Source organism: Chanos chanos, chromosome 4 (assembly GCF_902362185.1).
Source record: "Chanos chanos chromosome 4, fChaCha1.1, whole genome shotgun sequence".
NCBI classification, from domain to species: Eukaryota; Metazoa; Chordata; class Actinopteri; order Gonorynchiformes; family Chanidae; genus Chanos; species Chanos chanos.
The window spans coordinates 15,567,940-15,591,971 of NC_044498.1; positions in this window are offsets into that span (position 1 = coordinate 15,567,940).

The following is a 24,032-nucleotide window of genomic DNA, read 5'->3' on the forward strand; positions in this document are numbered from 1 at the left end:
GCGCTTATTTAGAAACCAGGTAGGTTTTGCTAAAAATATTAAAACATTCCTCTGAAAACATGTTTGTACTCGCAAAAAGAAGAGCTTGATTCATTTTGTCAGCAGATGTACGAAAATATGATAATCATGACTTTAAAACACAACTGTTCCCATTTTCTCTGCACCTCTGAAATCCTGCAGGGATTAAGCAACCACCAAAAAAGAATACTTCTTTGTTGCAAGATAGGCCATTCACATGTGAAAAACAAGCCATAGATTTGGTTTGCACAGCAGACTCAAATGACAGGCACTCGAACCACAAAAGGATGCTTTAGGTACACAGCTGCATTGTATTATGAAATAAACAACAGCCTGACATACCCTTGAAACTCTGCCTATAATTACCCTCATAAGGAGATAACGCTCAGCCAGAAAGCCATACACAGGGCTCATTTCTCCAGAGTTACACTTCCTTCACTTGATAGTTCCCAGCATGAGCCTGTCTTCACTGCACATCTGTTCACTTTACACCCACAAAGATGTACTCACCACGGAGACCGATCACTCTTGGCAAGACTTTCCAGCTGTCTGACAATATTTTCCTCTGCTACCTTATTACCGTAATGAGTTTTAGATTGAAAGAGAAACTCTTTGTCTATGTTACAATCAATGTTTTCTCTAGCAGTTGTCTAGGCCAGAGAAACACAGACTTCAGGAGAATAATGGTATAACAATAAATTAGCGGTTCACAGTCTTCTGTTAAATAATTTTCGATCTTTGCTTCTAAATGTTATTTTGGTTAAAAAGTTTCTCTTCTCCTCTTGAAAACATGGCCGAAAACATCACCTGACGCACTGGTCAGAGAAGCATTTTAGAAATATATTCTTTTTTCAAACATGACAGAAACCTTGCTTAAGTGAGGTCCCTTACTTTAAAGCCACAAGCATACATTAACTGTACTGTCTATGTATACATTTCTTGACGTATAATTTGATACAACACAGTATGCACTATGAACAGTGCACCATATTTTGTATCTTATCTAATTATTTTAGCACTTTCTGATTGTATCTGTAACCCTTTTGTTTAAATATGATCACTGCAATATGGCTCTTAAAATGAACATTTTTACATCATGTTGCTGGGTATGGTTGGTTATGCTCTGTGTGAGTAGATGGGATATCTGTCAGCAAAAAAGGATGTGTCAGGGCTCTGGTGTCTGACAGTGAGGCCGATGGGACTTTGTGTGAAACCGTTCCACTACGCGTTTGTGAAGGGCAGCTGAATCATACTGAAAAGAAAGAAACTGGTATTGTTTGAAAGCACAGACTTTTGTGTCAACTGCTGTGGCTTTCTCTCCTCTCTTAAAAGAGGAATCGCTTACTTTTTCCATTCACAAACAAAAACACATAGAACGTCCAACTTCTCAGCACACCAATAAGAACTTGAAATTGTCTGATGTTTTAACTGGAATTTGGCATTGGCACTAAACTGTATATTATTTAACATTGACATAAACTGCATTAAATCTGATCAAACAAATAATTAAAGGGTATTGTAATATACTGCAGTATTTAAAAACAAATTAGAGAGGAATCTGAATAGGAGCAAGCTCTGTTCCTTTGACCGAATTTCTGTCCTGTTGTCAGTAATTACCCAATGATGTAAGACTGAACATGAATATTTTTAAATTAAACCCGGGCCAGTCAGCATTAGCAACTGATTTTCTGTCATCTCTGTTTTGTAAAATGGTTTATAATATCACCCACATTTATTAGCACTTTGGTTGATTGCCACTCTCAGTGGTTCATCTATGAGTCATAATATCTTGACTGAAGTTTCACACTAATCAGCATGTTTCCGGAGAGCAGTGCTTCTTAAGATTTACAACCCATTTTCCCTCTCCCATTTCCTTAAGTAGATAATATGTGTCATCTTTAATAACATTGAGAGTTGAAGTGTTGAGGTGAAAAGTTAAGTGATGTTTTGGGGATATGTAAAGAGAGTGAACAACCCTGGTTTTCTGTGTATATGCCAAACACCACCCAATGCTAATGTCTATAGACCGCAAAATCCTCAAGGATAGTTGTGGTGATTCCCTTGAACATATGGTGTATGTAATCATTTTCATAAGCATTGTCCTTGTTTTCAACTTAATGCTGTGTTCTGTTGTAAATAAACTTTAGTATTATTGTGTTTTATTATTTATTGTCACTTTGTTTTACACTTTTAAGAAGATGCAGTTCCTCAGTTTATTAAATGCCTTTTTTAAAACACATTTTTTGGTAAGATCATATCAAATCACAGCTGTCTGCAATAATCTGGATCACTATGTTAGACAAAACTTTTTTTGATAAAGGAATATTTACATGGTGATTGTAAAAGCCACTCAGTATGAAGTGCTGGTGTAGGGTCATGGAGCAAAGCTCATGTTTAAAACTCTGAGTTGGTTAGATTACAAAAAATGAAGGAAGGAACAAACATGATGTGAAACTTAGATTTAAATTTCTTTTTGACCAGATTTTTTGAATGGACAGTGGGAGGCCGGTGAAACATTTTATGATTTGCAATTATTCATTGATGGGTAAAGTGTGTAATGTCAAAAATTTAACCTTATATCTTCTACTTGTAATGAAGAATTACCTCTTGGAAATGAATCTTGCTACATCTGATTCAGTGACATGATAAAATTCATTTGTCAAATGTGTCTTTTTGCTCTAGCCAATGTGTATGTGTGTGAATACAAATGTTAATGTTTCGTGCTCCTAAATTGATTTCCGTGTGTGTGTGTGTGTGTGTGTGTGTGAGTGTTCTAGGAAACACTCACATATTTTCTATATTTCAAAGAACTCCAGTGGTCACGTTTCTCAGCTATGGAAAATGACAATGTCCACAACTGAATTTCATATAACTTAGAGAGTGATATCTCAAGTATACTTGTGGACCAGTTTTGACCATTTTTTTGTATTTTGACATCTTTTGAAGGGCTATCTATTTTATGTTATGGGAGCTATTACAGTTTGAAGTGTTCATTGCTTAAAGCATGTTAGCAATGGGGCTTTACTGGAAGCTATTCTTTATGGTGGCATTTCTCCAGTATACTTTTCTGAGAGGGAGGAAACTCTTTCGGAATCTGACCCCTCAGAGCAAATTAACTGCTGATGATATCCCCACTCCCAGGGGTATACGGGGAAACTCTCATTGACGATGAGGATGCTTAATGACATGATTAAGAATAAGAAACACTAGTGGGACAAAAAAGCAAAAAAAAAAAAAAAAGCAAAAAAAAAAAGGAAAAAGAACAGAAGACTGAAGAAAGTTGTCATGGCAGCATTCTAAACAGCTAGATGTTCATTAAACTACTGACTGAAATGACAGAGAAATTAAGTTAAAAACAATAAACTCAAAAATTCATCATTGCATCTCTGTGCATGTGAAGTCTGAGAGTGACAGTGGGAACTGGGAGGTATCGAGTTGAAAAACCATACTTTCTTTCTCCATAGCTTATTACAAAGTCAATATTAAAACTCACAAGGTACAAAAATTCATAGATCAGTTTCTCTTTTATTTTCAACAAATTCGACACAATTTGTATGGCATTGTTTTAAATTTTATAGATCTGCGGGATGAAGATCAAATGAAGTACATTGTCCATTTTTGCTACATTTTTTTTCTGACAAAGTGATACAGTAATGCTGAACACATTAACAGTTCATACCACCCAGATGAGCTAGTTCTGCACCCACAAGCTGAGTTGATTTTGCCTGTTAAACAGTTCGTAGTATACAGAATATAGTAATCATTATCATAAAGTTTTTTTGTTTGACTAGGTGCATTATGTCATTTTATTTGGGAAAAGACTTTTGATGTTTGATTATTTTTGTTTATTTAAAAAAAATCTTCTTGAAATTTCTTGAGTTTTTCCTTGAGTGCCCTAATTATATTCAATTTTCAAAGCTGTCATATCCTCGTCTTGTGAAAAAAGGGTCTGCTATTAACATGTCTATATTTTCTTTTTGTTTAGTTATATTACTCTGTGACCAGCTTGTGAATGAGCTTGGACTACAGGGCAAGGTAATGTGCTGCACTTGACATTCTATCAAACAGGTCTCCATTTTATGCTCATTTCAGCTGTACATGGCAAAATTGGTAGAAATAAATCAGTTGTGTTGGACTGCTAGAAGGAATGGCTGTTGAACTGCACAAGGGTCCCATAACCATTTTTCACAAGGTTATGACCAAGTCCAAAGCACTGCAGAAGGGCTAGTTGGTATACAAGGCTGCAGTAAAAGGAAATGGATCTTGATTGTCACTGTCTGTGTCCCCGCTACAAATTTCCACTGCTATATTTCTCCATGATGTTGTTTGGAGCTAATGGACAGGTGACAATGTCCATCAGTGCAGAACATGATGCGTCACAAACATAACAGTGTACAATGCTGAAACAACTCATGCCTGTAATTCATTTTCAAATCCCCATCAACCTTCAATGGATTTAATCTACCACAAAAAAAAAGACATAGACAAAGTTTGAAAAAGTTTAATAATAGTGCAAGCTCAGGACTGAAAAACTCAAGGTTCATACTAATATGATTGGACTGTGAAAGACTTTCCTTCATAATAACAAATTTACAAAATGACAAAGCCCTGTGCAGTGAAAGACTATTAGTTTCCTGCATATTGTCAGTAGATGTTAAGACCAGTCTAAGGTAGAGTACCTCAATTTCTGTGTTATACATTTGATACACACTAAGAAAATATAGCCAACGAGAGTATGTATATAACTGACAATTAAAACAGCAGACACATTTCAGGAAGACAGTGTCGAGTTGCTCCTTCACCTAATCATATTGGTGTTCTAAAAATTAGAAATGCGACTGATCATTGTAACTGAGTACAGCAATGTAATATGGTGAGCTAACAGTGTACCTCACATCTGGAAATGAGAAGCATTTCATTCACACCTCCTAGTACTTTATCTGCATGCACTGCTTTGTTTGCTTTACATATACATAGAGTATGGAGACAATGATGACTAAAAGAACTCCAATCTTGGAAATGTTTCTCAGTTCTATTAGTTCATTTCAAAAGACCAAATTATAATCCCAGTCTTACAGAGGCATTTATGTACATGACATACTTCATTGCTGATTGACCCAGGATGACCCAGGTTGCCTCAGCAAGGGCTTCGATTACAATCAAATTTTGAAAGGCAGTGTATTTTGAACTGACCATAGATCTATTATCTACATACGCTACATAGCTATAACAGATGGTGATTCAGACTGCTTTTCTAAATCAAGGTACAATGTTCTGTTAACCTTCATCAGTGTGTTAAATGCACCTCTGAGCTGCACAATCGTGCCTCAAACATATGCACCTCTGGGAGGTAGTGAAAAAAACCCACAAATCCCAAACCAAATCATAAAACTGTTACGTTTATTAAGCACAGTTACTAGTATATTTCCAGCTGCTGCAAGGAACAACTGAAAAGTAATATTCTTTTCTATACTTAAAGGCAGTTTGCCACTCACCAGACTGCATTTCTGATATGACAGTAATGGTTGAATGACATGACATAGGCCCCATGGAAGAATGTAATTGTTTTAGCATTTTCTTCAAATCGTGGCCACCCATGCATCACTTGTAACATCTTGCATCTTACGCAGGCTTTTCCACTGTAAAGTGTTTTGAGGCTTTTGTAGGCAGAAAACAGCAATATAATTATCATTAGTGATGAAAGCATAATTTCTCAATAACAGTAAGCATTAGTCAATACCCTCTCACATGAAATTATTTTATTAACAAATGACTGGGTTTCTTAGTGGTTGAAAGACAATAAAACACATTTAATGAAAGCAGAGAACTGAAAACAGATTGAGCAAAAACAAGAGGAATGTGAAAGTAGCATAGGGGGATGGTTTATGAGGTAGAGGTATTTATTTTAAGGTGTCTGTTTTTCCCTCTGACTGTTTCTGTGAGGGTGATATGCTATATCTCAAGGCTGGAGCTCACTGTCCATTCAAGTCCATTCTTGCTGCCAGTCATTCTCTCACACACCTTGAGAATGAACGACTGTGGGACATGCACAATGTGCGTGTAGAGTGTGCCGTCCAAAGCCAGCTATTGATCCTCCAAACCCACCCATGTGGATACACACTGTCATCCATCAGACGATTAGACTGGAACAGCAAATGAAAAACACTTGAGGCCCATCTCCTCCATATATCCCCAATCAGTCAAAAGCTGCTATTCCTCACCACCCCTGCCCCCCCCCCGCAACCCACCCCAAAGATCCTCCACAGATCTACCAGGCTGAAGGGCCAAGGACAACACCAGCTTTAGCTCCAGTGGTCTTCCTTCTGGGGATAGGACTACAGGTGCCCCTCAAATCAGCACTCATCAGTCTTCATCTGTCTTTATCAGAGTCTGTGTGAGGCCTTCGGCAGCGTCTTCAGCCTGTCTGCAGCTCTTACAGAAACACCATTCGTCTTGATTCAGGTTCAGGTGCAATGACATCAGGTGTCCAGCTCTGACCAAGGACAAAGAGCACCGTCTGTAGTCTTTCCATTTTTCATGGGCCAACAAGGTTTTCTGCCATCAAGCCCGGAATTCAATCCATCAACTTCATCATGGTCCTTTCTCTGGGTTTCATGTAGAACTGTCTGTGAGCAGCCTACCACGTCATTTCTCTAAGTCTTATAAAGGGGGCTTGAGACACTGGCTGAATAAATAGTGTGTTCTGTAAAGCTGCAGAGACAGATTGGAATCATGTCTGGTCTTGAGTGAGCAGAATTGGACTTTTCAGAAAAACATATTTCACGAATCACCCCGTACGCTCTGGTTGCATTTTATCTTTAAAGCTTGCAGGAGTAGAGTGGTTGACAACAAAAAAGCCTATCAATCAATAAAAGACTGGTCTGCATGAATGAGTGATGATTTGATCAGTATACAGTAACATCATCTAGAAGCCTCTGTGGCCTCAAAGGATCACTGGGATTTGAGCCACCGTTTTCATTAGATTTAATATGTACAGGGAGCTCATGTCCAAACAATGGCTTAACATAGATAGTCTCACCAGATCATTGAGCTCCAGTGTATATATACCTGATAACCTCTGTGTGTAGGCAAAGGAATTAAAATATATTATGGCGAAGCTTCTATACAAGCACCTCTAGCCACTGTCTTGTTAGTAACTTAGAAACAGTAACCAGTACACGACGAAAAATGAAAATGAAATTGTCTTTATTGCCATCCCAACTACACACACAGTGGGACGAAATTGCAGGTACTCAGGACCATGGTAAGCTGGACCTGAGGTAGCCACTGCACTTTCTCACATGCCACCATCAGTGGAGCAGTTGGGGGTTAAGTGCCTTGCTCAAGGGCACGTCAGCCGTGGCGGGTGTTGAGGGAGGGGAAAGCACTGCTCACCCCTCCACCCCCTTTCTGTTTACTATTTCAAGAATAGTAAACAGAAGTTATTAGCCTTTTTGGACATCTGACAGGGAAAAAAGCAAGGATGGTTCAGGAATTTCAATATCTAAAGTTAATGTTAGAGAAACAACATAAGAGGAAAGAAACACTGAGAAGACATTTTAAAACAGTTAAATTTAGTCTAGTAAATTGTGGTAAATTATATGTCCTCTCACTACAGTAAATGGTACGAATTCAATGGTTTTTTTTTTTCGTTTTCATGTAAGGCAGAGAGCAGAAATCCCACTGTAAAAAATAAACCTAATGCAAGTTTAATGTACAAAATCAAGCAGACATCATTGCTGAAGAGAGTATTGGAAGAGAGTGAGGACCAGTTAAATAGGTTTGGAAATGGAATTATTTTTAAGATTCTCAAAGGGCTGAGCCCTGTCGCCATAAACCTGTTCACTTGAAATCCAACTCAAACAAAACAATAAGGGAAGATGAAGCGTATCATATCCCTCAATGAATAAAACCAAAACCTTTCATTTATTCAAAAGTAAACTTAATATATGGCTCATGGCAAGCATTTCTGCAGTCACACAAGTTAGGAATCTGTCTGTGTTATGCATCTAGTGTACTGTACTGATTGAAATATATCGTGGTAGATCATATTTTATACAAAAGTTAGTTCTGGTTAAGTAATTTGATTGAACAAGAGCATTCCAAAAAGTGCTGATATAGAGGATAACAGTACTCGGATGTTTTACTATTATGTATCCCTTCACTTTACAGTTGTTCTGATGTAAACATTGATTACACCAATGTGAACTTAATGGGCTATGATTAAAAGTGGCTTGCTTGCCTGCCGTATAGCTAGCCTTTACATGTATGATAAAAAAGCAATATCACACCCGAGGTTGTGCTGTTATACTACTCGTGTGATATTACTTAAATATTCTATTCTATTCTATTCTATATCCCATGTGTGCATGCATCTAATGGTGAAATATTACGAATTGAAGTCCACATAAAAAAGGCTTTTTCAGTTACTGACAACAGATCAAGTTTCCATCATTTTGAAAACTGTGTCATTTTGAGACTTATCTGATTTTCAAAAAGTCTTTCTTCACTTTCATACTGACTTTCTACAAATTACCAAAGTTGTTTTCTCTCTTATTTCATCTCATTTCAGATTGAGCCTAATTACATAACTGTAAAATTTCCAATAACCCATAGCATTACCATTTTGTGTTAGATTTAGTAACCATTTGTAGATTAAAAAAAATCATGTTCTTTTCATCTGGGAAGGGTTTAAGAAAGGGTCATGTCTTCTGTGTATAAAGGGCCTTGCCAATGGCTGCTCTCCTCCTGTAAGTGGAAAAGACAGAGAGGGTAATTTCATACTTGTTTATACCGCCCGCTCTGGCTCCTTGTGCATCACGACAAATTCATTTCACTTTTCAAATTGCTGAAATCCTCCCGTTTCCACCACTCCACAGAGAAATTAATCATGGTAATGCTTCCCTTGTGTGGAAAGGAAATTAATTTTCACCCCCATACTGATCTTGCTAATAACAGGGTACAACTTTAGAGAAAATGGAAAATCATTGCACAGTGAACATTATCTTTATTATTTGCTGATTTTTTTTAACCATACTGTAACAGAAACTGAAGAATTGGCCATTGGAGACATTTGACTACACACCTTGAAATGTATGTAACTATTTAAATGATTCTAATAAACTGTTAAAGAAATTGTTTGTCCACTGATTGGTCCCCAATGTCAGGAGAGAGAGAGAAATTTGAGGAAGGGAGGGGGTGTCTTTTCAACCATTCCATCTCTTTAGAAAAGAGACCTACCCATCCATGCATGTTATTAAAATCATTGAACTGAATTCTATGTTGTAAAAGTATGGGATGTAGGATATGGATTATACTTTGAAATGAAACTTCCCAGGGACTATGAATTAGCAGACAACTTTTTTATGATTTGATTGCAGCAATAAATCACTTTGACATATGTTACAGTGGCTCGTAGCACGTGAATGAAAGGTTCCTAATCCTTGATAAAATGCGTTCAATATCTGTATCAAACATGCAAGAGAACTGAGGTTTACTTAAATATGTCAGGGCAAACCGGCCTTGAGGGCTTGTTGTTCAATAGTAATCAGCATTCTAGGATGTACAACAAGCATTTTACATTTTCAATCTGTCAGCTAATCATTCAGTTTTTCACAAACTGTGCTGCAGAAATCTGATGTTCTGAAAACTGACTGTCTGACCCGCAGTCTTGATAAAGTCAGAACTCAGGGGCTCTGCCCAGAGAAACTTGCTCATCATGAAATAATATTGCCCAGCAGCAGTGCTCCAGAATGTCCAATGATTACCGATTCCATCTCATGTTGCTTTGGTCAAACTGTGCACCTCAAAGAGAATTGTGTTCTGTAATACTATCAGCCCTAACCAGCATTCAAACTCTTACCTGTGTTTGTAAGCCTCAAAGCAATTAGGAGCTGGATCTTTGGAACATGGAGTGAATTCACCATAGGAGATTATGTTCAAATCATCACGCTGTATAGTCCTCCATCTGTGTGTTTGAGCACTGGTGATGCAGACATGAGGATCAGAGGGTTGGTGAAGCATGACCAGAAGCGGTGCCATCAAAAAGAAGGAATGGAGAGGAACAACCTTGCATCTTAATTATTGCTGCCCTCTGATAACAAGCAGGAATTATGACCCAAAGCCACACATGAATCATCTGAAGCCCTTTATAACACAGATTCAACCAGGTGGGGTCTCCATTCACCATCTCCATGATGACATCCTTCACTGGAAATTTATCTCAAGAAACAACTTTTTGTTTTCCCTGAAATAAATGACCAGCTGGGAGGCCAAAAGCTTGTGTGAATGTGATGTTGATGTTCCGATAGAGGTTTGAACATTTTATGTTCTGTGGCATTTTAGGAGGCGTTGCTAAAAGAGAAGGAATTTCAATTTACTGTAATTCGATTAACTGTTTTAATCTGATCTGGATTATCTTGTAGCAATTTTAGCCACAGGATGCTTTGCCTAAGTAATATTTAATATGATCAGATTAAATTAGCACAGAAAACTTTAAAGTAAACATCATCTGAGTTAGTTTTGCTGCAGGCTAAAGTAACACAGAACAGTGTTTATACCATGCAGCACTTAGATAATAGTTTTTGCACCATGGCAAACAGATAAAATAGAGGATTTTAAGCAAACCTAGAGATCGGCTTTATGCTGTGGACAGTGCTGGTGAATCTTTGAACTCATAGAGTACATAGATTATTTTATAATCTTGCTAAGGAGCTGGCTTTAGTATAAAATGGCATGTGAATATAGGGTTGCATAGCATATGTGTACTTATCTATACAGTGGAAAGGTGTGACAGCATTGCCCTGGGTTGTCCACATAGTCAAAGATATTAAAAATCCATAGATGAAATCTAAGTGACCTAACATGAACTGGACAAGAGGAGGATGCTAAATAGCTAAATTCAGTTTTTTCAGGCACTACACAGGCAGGCTATATCTCTAATCTGGATGATACATGTAGCATTGTGGGTGTGTAGAATCATATTAACACTATCTCATAGTTCTGGTTTTCTTTTCTTTTTCTGTCATTTTAAAGGCATTTCTCCCCTATTTACATGCAAGCCTGCATATTTTACGTGCTGTGATTATTGTTTTTACAGATGAATATTCATTTGTTATTCATTATTCATTATTCATTACATTAAAATAACACTGAAATAAATGTAAAAACAAATATAAAGAAAGTTTACTATAAATGACAGATCTACGTTTTCTTCAACAAGCAACTTAACTGAGATAGATAGATAGATAGATAGATAGATAGATAGATAGATAGATAGATACATACATACATACATACATACATACATACATACATACATACATACATACATAGATGTGATTGCTCTGTACTGAATGCCCTCTGACCACCTTTCCATTTCAAGATCCATAATTGGCTCATTGTCACAAGATGTTGCATTTTATATCAAAGACAGGAATTCTCTTGTATTTGAGGGCCTGCCACTAGACATCAACTCACTGCAACTCTAACTGGATAACTGGCATTTTATAAGGGTTCTTCCAGACAGAGCAAAACACAACACTGTCAATCCGTATGGATTACTTTAACCCATAAAACTGGATTAATCGCTGTTCAGTGGTACAAAGAAAATGGAAATGACTTGTGTCAAAATTGGATTTTCTCAGTGCATGGACACAAACATGGCTTCTCCTTGAAGGACAAAGTAGTTTAAAATTAAGTTAGACAAGTTGAGTGATGACAGAAAAAAATTCATGGATGGCACAATTTTACTAAGCTATTGACACATGAGCCTTTGGACTTGCTACAGTAAATATAATCAGTAATTTTTCAAAGTCACGTTTGTATGTCGGACAAATCCTTAAAATATAGTCCAGCAAACATTAGTTTTTATTCCTTCTTTTTTATTCCTTGTGTCACTGGTTATTTTAATATGTCACAAGCTATATTGTTAATATATGGGTGTGATGTCCATACAGCCAAACCAATAAAACCACCATTTAATATCACTAATGGCCAATATGGTGATTGTAGACCATTAAATGTCTTAAGCTGATTGTAATGTCTTTAAGTGGATTGATGTCCATGTTTTGGTTTATAGTGTTTTTACACATACTTGTGCAACTTTCCATAATTCTGTAATTGAATATGAAAATTTCCTGACTCTACTGCATCTGATGTCAGATGTTTATACATCTCACAAACTATTTAGATAAGAGGATTGGTTTATAATGATACATGGCCCCAAGGGTTTGAAGTATGTATAGAGCTTGGTTCCTGTTACTCTTTCCAAACACTTGCCAAATGTTGTTGCATGCTACTTTTGCAAGTTTTGTTTAACATTCCAATGAATTCTTTCAGGAAGAAGGTTCAATAAACTAGTTTCTCCCTTTCGAATGAGAGCACAAGCCAAGTTCTCTCATGCCTCACAGATTCAATCTGTTCTAGGATGGCTGAATAATTAAAATTACTAACTCAGAACCATATGGCGGTTGTGAGATATAGCAAACAAACCAACCCTCCTCAACAAGCTTTTGTTGAGGATTCTTTCTCATCATGAATATGACAATAACTTTTTCACCTTATCATCTCAGTCTTGTGATCTGAACTTCTGCTCACTTTTATTTTCAACAAACTGAAGCTGGTAGGAAAAAAAAAAACGTTTCCTTATAAGCGGTATTAGATAATCATCTTGGCCGTCAGACCTATCGTCTTACTTTGTATTGAACACCTCAGATTGCAAGAGACTTAATGTCTGGTTTTATCAAGATGTATAACGTCGTAGCATAGCAATGAGACAACAGTAAGAAACAACAGTATTCGCATCACAGAAACACAGGTTCCATATATTCAGTCTATATTATATTGATTCACCGAACTTCCTTTAGTGTGGCTTTTATTTCTTGATGTGGTATTAAGTGAACGGGCTCAAATGGTTGAATGAGTATATTTGTATTAAGTTATAACAGTACTTCCAAATGCTCTTTTCATGGCCAGTTGTACTGCTTAAATCACTGTCTGCACAGAGCCCGAAGATGACTGGAGTTGTCTATCTCTGGAGTGCAGTAAGGCTGTCAAAGCAACGCCCAAGTGTAGAGCAGCCGTCTATTCTATATCTTGCTCACTTACTGTGGTGTGGTGGGCGCACCCAGTCGCACGGTCAGTCATATCAAAGCATACCCATGCTTGATCAAGTCAAGCTCTTCATAAAATAGGGTGAGATGTGGTGAACGCGTAGATGGAAAATTTTCGCGGGACAGGACAGACGGAGCCTGTCATTGCAGCGCCCTGAAAAGGCACAGGCTACATGACGTGACAGCTGTCCTCTTAGGGAAATTCGTCAGATTTACCTGGGAGAGGGAGAGAGACAGAACTGCGCAGGCACTCAAAACAAATGAATTTCTTTTTGTAACTTTTTTTAGGAGGAAAAGAGAGATCCGATTCAGTGTGCGTTCTTTCCTAGTCCTACACGCGTCGCTCTGTTTGTAGCGAGTGAAACTGCTACCTGCTCCTGGTGTGAAAAAGGAAGCACAGAATGTTGAAGCGCTTTGTTACCGTCACTGCGTCGCGGTTCTTGGTTTGCATTTCATCCTTTAGAGGATAGCCGTGTCCCACTGAGGATGCCGAACAGGTATGTTTAAACAACTTTTATTTGAGATCTCCTTTCTTCCCTGAAGCTGTCTTTTGCTATACTGATGTCGTATGCCAGGTCCTATGACAACTGTCTTGACGGGGCATGATGCTTTCCTATAGGCAAAGAATATGAACAAGAGACGAAGTAGATGTGCAACCTAGATTACATGGTTTAGGTTACTGTATATCTTTTGTATGCAAGCGGGATGACTGCGTTATTTGCCTTTCAAATGTGAAATATTACGTGTTCACTGCATGGATCCACGCTGAATGTTAAAGTCCGCTGCACATCTGCTCTTGCCAGTTTTTAGAAAGATAAAGGTAACAGTTAAGGGTTATATAATGTAAATTTACGATCTTATGCCTGAAACATGTAAGACGTAAATCAAGGACATTATGACGGTGACAAAATGATGAAAGTATTTTAATAATGTGTTAGAAACATGTACACTGTACTATTTTACAGGTGCATGAATTGTGAGTGAATGCTTTGTCAGTTTAAGTGAGAATAACATGAACACAGTTTTTACCTGAAATAACGTTAGCTTCAGGTCAGCCACCTTCTGGATTCATCAGAAAATTCCAGCTCAATTTAACATGTGTCCACTGCTTGACAGAACATGTCAAGGCAACCAGCGTAATTTCTAGGTGGTGCGACAACTTGTAAAATGTGTTGCATATGCTGTTATCCTGCACGTTCTAAAACCCATAGTACAATAATAATAATAATAAAGCTAACTACAGCAGTTTAGACGTGGATATTAGATGCATTGACAACTCGGTCCCGATACTTCCACTGTTTCAACACAGGTGTTTGTTTTTGTTTTCATGGTGATACTTCTCCCCAGTGTCCCACAGGAGATTCCACCGTGCTCTTTTAAGTGCATGACAACAGCAACGTGCATGTTAGACACAGTACTCTTCAGACTGCAAAACCAGCAGTGTTCAGTTAAGCTTTGTTATGCCACAGACTGTTTTCTGTGACTGTGTTAAACGAACAAGGGGAAGAAAACAAATATACGAGGCTAAACCAAGACTCAAGTGTTATCTTTAAAAAGATCTCTCTCTCTCTCTCTCTCTCTCTCTCTCTCTCTATCTCTCTCTCTCTCTCTCTGTCTCTCTCTCTCTCTCTCTCTCTGCTCTGCTCTGCTCTGCTCTTTCTCTGCGTTTGAGTGTGTGCTTCTCTTGATACTTTGCAAATCTGTGTTTTTCTTGCACTCCCCCCCCCCCCCAACCTTACTTTGTACGATCATTTGCTTTCATTACTGTCTGCAGATGCTATTTGGAGTGTAGATCCACCTGTCATCATTACTCTGCATTTACTTTCTAATAGGGGTTTTGTAATTAGTGAGTCCCTAACCTCATTTGTAATAGTCAGTGAAATTAAATAAATGAAGCTCATAGATCAGTGCTGAATTAATGATCAGTCTCGGAATTATCCGGATTAGCATACATCTACTCATTACAACGCTCCATCTCACGATCAAAATGGGTGATCAGACATCTGAGAGATCCCTGTCTTCCCGTATGCCTTTGCTTTCTATCTCCTATCTATCTTTGATGCACCAGTGCCCAGAGTGCACCACTAGATCTCACCAGATATCTCAGTCTGTTGTAAACAAAAAAATGGTGAATAAGTAAACAGCAAATCTCATTAAACAAGTCTCTCTTCCAGCTCCCTTACATACACACACACACATACACACACACACACACACAGAAAGAGAGAGAGAGAGAGAGAGAGAGAGAGAGAGAGAGAGAACTGCTATTTTGTCAATGGGTAATTTGAAAGAATGCAAAGAATGCATAATGGCAAACTGTAATATGCCAGCTAGATTCCATGTTGCTCATCTTAATAGTGCCAATGGGATTTTATGCTGAATTAAGTATTAAGTGAGGAAAACTGGATATCCTTCATTGACCTTCAGTGAGTTAAAAAAAATTTAAAAAATAAAAAAAGGAACACCCAGCACTGGCTGATGTAACGAGTGGACAACTGAAGAGCTGCCAAACACAGTAAACTCTTGAAAAAGAGAGCAGCTGAGACCACTTTTAGGAACATGTCCTTCTCTCCTCTGATCCTGTGTATCACCCTCTGTAGGTGCCAACCACCCCCCTCCCACCCTCCGAAAGATCACGCTTTCTCTCGAAGTGTAGAAACTTTTTTTTTTTGTATTGTTAAGCATTTTTAAAAGATGTGCAATGAAAAACATTGAACAGGTCTAACAATGCCTAACTTCATCAGGTCTAACAATGAAATGACATCTGTAACTGCTAACTCGCTGTTTTGGAATCAGTTATGTAAAAGCAAATATATGACAGGTAAGAGAGAGAGAGAGAGAGAGAGAGAGAGAGAGAGAGTGTCATTGTTTTTCCCAAGTCATGTACCACATTACAGAGCATGTCACACTGTCTCTAAATAAAACTCACTTATCAGTCTTTCATGACATTCGTTGGTCGTCATAATATTGCCTTGGGTGTCCCATAATGAATGTTGCTAAATTTGATCAGACACATTCCTGTAACAAAGAGGAAGTTAATTACACGCTTACAAGGCAAGACGTGTTGGGCGGCGGCGGGGATTTTTTATTTTTTTGGTAGATTGCGGTTTGGTAAGGTTGCAGAGCGTAGCGTGGATATTTGTCAGACCTCTCAGGTGACACCCTATCGAAGTCATCTTTCTGCAGTCTGTGATATATTGCTAAGGTGACCGTGATCATAAGTCACAGACTGATCTGTTTTTCTCCAACCCTCTCCTCTTTCTGCCTCTGATCAGGAGTCTTCTGTTAGTGATGACTCTAGAGGGATGTGCTATGTCATTCCTGAAGGATTGAATACTTTAAGAAAGTAGAAAACATTGCTATTGTCCATGTGCATTTGTAATATGACTTTCACAATCTCCTCCAATAGCACTTTTTTAAACCTGCGTGAGGGTGGTGTTATAAGTGATAAACAGTGTTTCATACCTTTCTTTAAGCATTCAGTTAAAAACCTTATAAATGAGACACTTTTATAATTTATGTAATTTATTCTAGTTTGCTCACGGATTTATTGTTAATACATCAGTGATATTTAAGGATGGGCTGTAACTGTTATGGTTATGGATGGGCCGTAAAAACATCCATTTATTTGTGGAGGTAAATTTCTATGATTATCTGTGCATGTGCTGTATCCTTCCCATGTGTGCCTTGCTAAAGCAATCTCTACAAACAATACCCAACACATGTGTTTTTATCTAACAAGCACTCTGCTCCTGTCATTAGATGCCAGAATGCTTTGTTAGTGTATCTGTTTTTGTTAGCACACTTTGTTCAGCTCACTGTAGAACTAAAAAAGTTTCAGAAACCAACTAGGCTAACAGCATAGACTATTCACTGTATCAGATTTCTAGTAGTCTCATTAAAATTCCAATAAAAATTAAAATAATTTTAAAACTGAGGCTTTTTTAAAAAATGCAATTTTCTATATTTAAGCTGGTATAGGCACCCTTTATATAGTCATGCTTGGGGGCAGTTCCTAGTGCAGTAGAGACACAGCCGTTGCTTACTCTATTGCACTAACATACCATTAGACCCTTCAGACTGTTATTTCAGTAAAGTTATACTTTATTAAAGAGTTAGAGATTTTCAGATACTCAGAGATTGACAGATACCTATCTGTTTAGGTACTGTTTGAGTATATTCAAATGAAACCTATTTGTAACAGTGTCACTTTCAGTTTTGTTAAGCCAAAAACAGTTTGGATCCATGATCTTATCTTTCAGAATTTTCTTTCAGTGTCCAATATTTATCAGGCACAAAAATTATTTACCACCTTTTTTTTCCCAAAAAATCCAAAATGAAGTGACAGGCCCATAAATAGGGCGGATTCAGTTACAAGCACATACAAAGTAAAATAGAGTAGCAAGAAAGTGATGCTTTGACTATGCCTGTTTACCTTGAATACTATGACAATATTTGACAGTGATATTCTCATAACATGAAAAAATATGCTCTCTTGTCACTCTTCTCCCTTGGCTGTATTTGGATTTGAAAGCTTAACTGAATTAAAATGTTCAATAACCAGGTGATTTATTGTTTGACTGTTAGTGTTACAGCGCAAGTAGGACAGAGTCAACATTCCTCCCAGGCTCTTGTTTAAGTCAGTCACGTTCTTAATATTTGATACGCTTTTTCAGAGTGTGTTTTTCTAATACACAACATATTGATCTATGCAACAGTGCCTTGAAAAAATAGAAAGAAAAAGCGCGAAGCAGAATTAACTGTGGTGCAAACGTAGTTGAGTTGTGTTTGTTTATATATTTGACAAGTTCTTGAAAGACCCAAAAGGGTTCAAAGAAACAAGTTAAAAAAAAGTACAAAAAGTACAGAAACAGGAGGAGCTAAGGGGCAAACGGAGAAGGAGAACCAAATGATTGGCCATACTCACCCAGACTCCTTTGAACTAACAGGATACCGCATAGTTCATTTTTTGAGTTCAAGAATGATTCCCAATCTGTTAAATCATCGGACATCCAAAAAGACAGGCACGTTTACCCCTTGACTTGTCTAGAAGTGATGTGATTAATTGTCTGAGGAACATCTTTCGACTCCCCATGATGACAGGATCACTTGGTTTTCAGTCAGATTTCAAATTGTATTATTATCCATTGTTATCACTGAACTGTGTGGACTACTGATTTGAAAAGAATTTGACCTCCAGTTTTTATTTGTATATATCGCCAGACAACATCAATACCTACATCAACATTCCCATCAAAGATATTTATCAGATGACACTTCTGACCTGCATGAATTCTCATGATGAATAGGTTGACAATAGTATGGAAAATTGCAGTCACCCACATAGATGTCCAGTGCAATGAAGATGGCTATTGAAAATCAATTCTTAAAGATAATTTATTCCGTTTTCTCTCTCTTGTTCAGCATGGCTATCCATGGTTTCAGTGGCTGACCAGAGACGCCTCTGCTCACTGAAAAATTGAAACCAGTGAGACTGGCCAGTGTTTGTTGGATCTGAAGCCATTTGTTACGCTACACAAAGAATGAGAGGAGATGGAGAAAAAAAGAATTGCATTTTTCCTTTTGTTCAGTTGCAGTTTTATTAAGTTAAGATGCTCTTATTGAGAGCAACTTACAAATATTACTTTGTGTATCAGAGGTTAAATGCTTATAGTGGCAGCCTTGATTAAATGTCTTGTTCAATGGTTCAGCAGTGAGCTGTCATTGTTGGGATTTGAACCCACAACCCTTGAGTTATTAGTCATACCTAAACCTTATAACTGATTTGCTTTCCAGACTCCAGCAGTGAGTAATGAGTGCAGAATTAAATGAGACTTTCTCTCTGACACCCTTGTTCATTTAAGCTAAGGCCAGCTTATTGGCCAGTATGATTTCGCTCCAAGGATTTTGGTGTACAACAGACAGTAGCACAACTGTTTATTTGCGTGAGAGGGAACAAACTAAGATAAAAAAAAGTAGACTTTTACAAGTAAGTGAGCCATCAGTAATTTATGGAAACTCCTCCAGTTATTTAGTTAAAAGGTTTAGAGTTCTGGTCCTTCAGAATTTCTTTGCATACATTATTACAAGACTGGGATGTAGAGTGTGATCCACCATCATGGCTGGCAACCCTTCTTTGTACTTCACTGCCATCAATTAGTTCCTTTTATAGGAGGTGCTGTAAGTGTTACCATGGCAACTGATGTCTTTGGCAGTGAAACTTATCCCCTGCAGGGATTCTAGATGGCAAGCTGTAAGTTTTGCTCTATACTGTACAGTTTTAAAGATTTAAAATCTTCAGTGCCCGGGGACATAAACAATAAGTATGAAATGCTCAGCGAAGCTGATGCTGTGGTGTTTGTTTATGCCAGACCTACTTTCTTTTTCCCCTTGCTTGATACAGAGTGCTTGGTCTGTTTTTTGGCTTAAAAAGAAAGGTGTGGAATTTTGGTTAGAGACTTTGGTTAGAGACTCTCTCTCTCTCTCTCTCTCTCTCTCTCTCTCACTCAATCTCTCTCTCTCTCTCTCTTTGTAGATTTTGATGTGAAACCTAAGTCAAATTGTACATGAAAAAATATGCAGTGACATTGTCATTGTTAATAATTTCATATCAAAACAAATGACCATAAAGCAATTAAACTTGTTAGCTAATGGTTTCAAATACATGAATAATTCACCGTCTTAAACTTGTGCCCAGGCTCTGCAGATATTGAACGCTGTGGTCAATAGTTTGCAGTATTGTTAAGTCCTAGATTATATACACTTACAATGGGAACCCATTCATACCTGGCATTTACATTTACATGCATCTTCAGTTTATCTCCAAGTACAAATGCAATTTTGTTATGTTTATGTTTATGTGCAGTATCAGTATATATATTAGGGATGTCGCAATCAAGTTTTTTGCCCCCGATCCCGATCCAAGTCATTTATTATTGAGTATCTGCCGATACCAAGTCCCAATCCGATACGTGTATTTTCGTAGATAATACAGGTGCACAGTGTACACTTCAAGTACATTAAAGTTATTAAAATCAATCCAACGTATGTGCTGGACAGTTGAATAGCTCTGCAATGCAGTTAGAAAAAAATTGCCTGCATCCACGCTGTCCCCTAATGTTTTTTTTTTTTTTTCTTACAAAATAACAAAGTTAACAAACTAAAAATATTTTTATATGGCTCTTATCACAATTCCACTTTGAGCAGCATTGGTTTTCTTTTTTTTTTTTTTTTTAACAAAATAACCAAGTAACTAAAATATGTCATTATAAATAGCTCTTATCAATCCCACTTAACGCAGCATTGTAGTTGTAAAAGTGTATTCTGTACCACAGTGATGGGCTGGTCATCCAAAGCGATGAATTCAGTTACCCGCTCTGTAATCTTTTTGGCCTTGTAGCTGTTTCGAAGAAATGTCTCGCTCCTTTTAAAAGTGTATCCTCCAGTGTGTGCTGCTTTGGCGCAGCCTTCGCCTGAGTTACCTGAGTGAACTCACAGTAATCCGCTGAGTGTTTGTTTTTTAGGTGCCGTATCAAGCTGGTAGTATTCAACACAGCTCTGTTACTACTGCCTCGCAAAATGCTTGCATTGCAGACATTACAAGTGGTTGCTGGACTGCTTTGGTTTTCCAGTATAAAATATTTCCACACTGCAGACATTTTAGCCGCGTCCTGCCACAAATTGTGATCTCCGTTTACAACACCTGTGTGACAGCTGACATAAAACAAAAGATCGGGCTTAAGTTTGTAACTTTATTGTGCCCAATAAAGCCGATACTGATCAGTTAAAAAATGCCCTGATACAGATCTTTGAGATCGGATTGGGACATCCCTAACACACACACACACACACACACACACATATATAACTTTTGAGAGAATTCTCTCTATTTCTATCCTTGTGAGGTTTTTTTATGCTTTGGCTCATGACCTGCATGCACAGCTTGGTATCAGCACCACACAGAGTTTGGAGTAATTGAGTTTATTCAGGTCTGACCCTCCCCCCTCACCCTGAGTAAGTCCACTGACCATGAAGCATCTGAGCCACCCCAGTGTCGGTCTGCTGTCCATCTGCTTGATACTTCAGCTGCTTGCCAGGATAGGTCAACCTGAAACAGCACACTTCATCTGTTTTCTCCATTGCTTTCCATGTACGCTACCTCTGTTGTAGCTGTAGATGGCTGGTTAGGGTGAGGCTGGACTCAAATGAATAAAACTAAGAGCAAGACAATGATCATAGAGGAACTTATGATGTCCATTTCAACATCACATGAATCAATTTCAGTTTAACGTCAAATTCAATTTTATGTTGCTATGTACAATATAGATCCATGCTTCATCTTAAGAATTTTCACTCTGTGTTCAATTTTCACGGAACAGTAAAATTATTGAACATTTCATTTTAAATCTAAAATAAAGGTGACAGGCCCATAAACAGGGTGGATATATGAGTAATATCCCCAAACAGGCCAACAAAAAACTGAGGTCAAACTCAGATGCTGTCTCTTTACCTTCTGACCATAATATGACAGCAATTTTTATAAAGTGTACATTTGCATTCGCCTATATAGCTCCTGCTGCATTTCTGTTTTAAATTGAATGAAGATTTGTAAAAAATGAATCAAAATAATAAAACAGAGAGGAAAACAATGATGTCATAGAAGAACCTATGGCATCTCAGAGCGTACTCTCTCTCGGTTCTTATGGTCGAAAGGGTGAAGAGAGTGCATTTGTCTGTCTGGTTCAGCTACTCTAAAGTGACGCTGATGAGGAGTAATATGAGCCAGGCTCAGTCATAGAGAAAACGCCCCACAGCCTCTCCACCTTAGCCAGTATGAGTTATGGGATACATTTATCTGATAGAGCACTTAGATGCCTCTTACGCTTTGTTTTCAAGTATTCCTTTCACTTATATAGTATCGATCTCTGCTAGCTGACTGTTAATGATGACTCATACTATTATATCTGATGACCCACACTGAACTGAAATACATCCCGTATTCTTGAAGTCCCTTGTAATTAAGCAACAAACAGTTCCCTTTCACGAGACGAGAACATGAAACTAAACACAGTTACTTCATGTTTATTCTGATAGTAGTGGAGAGAATGGGGGGTCGGGGGAGGCGGGGGGGGGGGCTGTAAAAGAGAGCGAGGCTTTAAAGTTCATAGTTCTCATTTTTTATTACTTTAACTCACTAAAGGAGATTAATGTAATTTTTTAGTTGCTAAAATGAAATATTAGGATGGCAATGACAAGATAATCAGTTACTGAGATTAATTGTGAGAGCACATACGTTTTTAAATTATATTGCACACACTTTTATCTATCAACCAAAGCGTTCTTGTAGATTCTGCAGTATTAGATGTAATGCTTAGGGCCCAGTGGTCAGACTAAGGATTTTATTGTCATTAATAATTTAATATGACGAGGCAGGGGGAGTCAGTGCTTGGTAATTATGAGGCTAATAGCTGCCGAAGCGGCCTTTTGTCATCCCGTCCGCAGAGAGAGGAAGTTTTTTAGTTGTGGCTCTACAGCATTTTGAGAGACGTAGGAGAGCCATTTACGAAAATATTGTCTACAGTTATAAAAATGACCTGAGCGCCTACTTCAGCATGTTAGGTTCTTTTCCCGTTACTGAGTAAAATCTGTCAAAATCCATCCTTACACATTATATACAATTTATGCTTAGACGTTTCAAACCCACCTTAGAAATGAATGTTTCTTCCTCCCTTTCTGTTTTTAGTTCAAATTTGATTTGATCCTTTTTGTTGCAGGTCTGCAGTATGGCAAGGCCAGAAAAGCAGCAGGAGGGTGTGTTGAGAGAGGCTTTCATACAGAATGGCAATGTGTTTTGGATGTCGTCTGCTTCTCAGACATGATGGAGAGCCGTGTGGGAGACAGCAAGACTTTCTCCTAATGGCAGGGTTGAATAATTCACATGGCAAAAGCAAATGAAGTAAAGTAGCATTTTAAAAGTGAAAGTGTGGTTGAGGTGCCTGTCCTGTTATAGCTTTTTTTTTCCCCCAAGGAAAGGGTTGAAACCCTCCACTGTAATGGCCTTTTGCTAATCCCATCAAACTCACATTTGGCTTTTAGCTTTTTTAATTTATTTATTTTACGTTCTGTCAAACTCTGCATTGGCACTGAGTTGGGGCAGAGTCATATTTTTTGTTGTTGTTGTTGTTGTAGTTGTTGTTGTTGTTCCATTTTTATTTGAGTGGATTTGCAGCTTGAGGACAGCAAACCATATTCTCTTTGTAAGTCTATCATATGCAAAGGCTATCATTCTCACAAGTTCTGCATTTATGTATTCTTTTAATAGCTTCAGGCTATATAATAAGGCATATGTCTAGAGTGATAGGAAAGTATATCGCTTCAGAAGCTAAAATAGAAAAAAGACATTAATATTCAGTTTGCCCTCTCATAATGGAGCAAGGGTGCAACAGCTTTCCTTTTGTCATCAATTATCCTTCTAAGTAAAGTGAAGGGGCAGTGCTCACGTTTATATCAACTCCAGGAGCCGCCAGAGTGGCTGCAGCGCTAATTAAACTGACATGTCTGATTCCGGAACCATAGAAGACACCCCTCACAACCAGACACTGCCTGAGATGGAAGGTTATTCTTCAAAACAGGTCATTTGCATTTTCCTCATCTTCCCCTTTCAAATCACTGTCATTAAAGCTTAATATAAGGCATGTGAATGACTCATGCTTTTCAGAAACTCTTTTTTTATTGGCTGGTGAAGACTCCCTGTAGCACCAGTTACAGTGTACATCACAAATGAACAATACAGGGGTAAATTGTATGACCTTGAGCGATTAAGCTAGTACTCTATTAGGATATGTTTGTTTATTTAGTTCCCACATTAAGTCACAATGATTCCTATTACTACGTTAAAAGGAA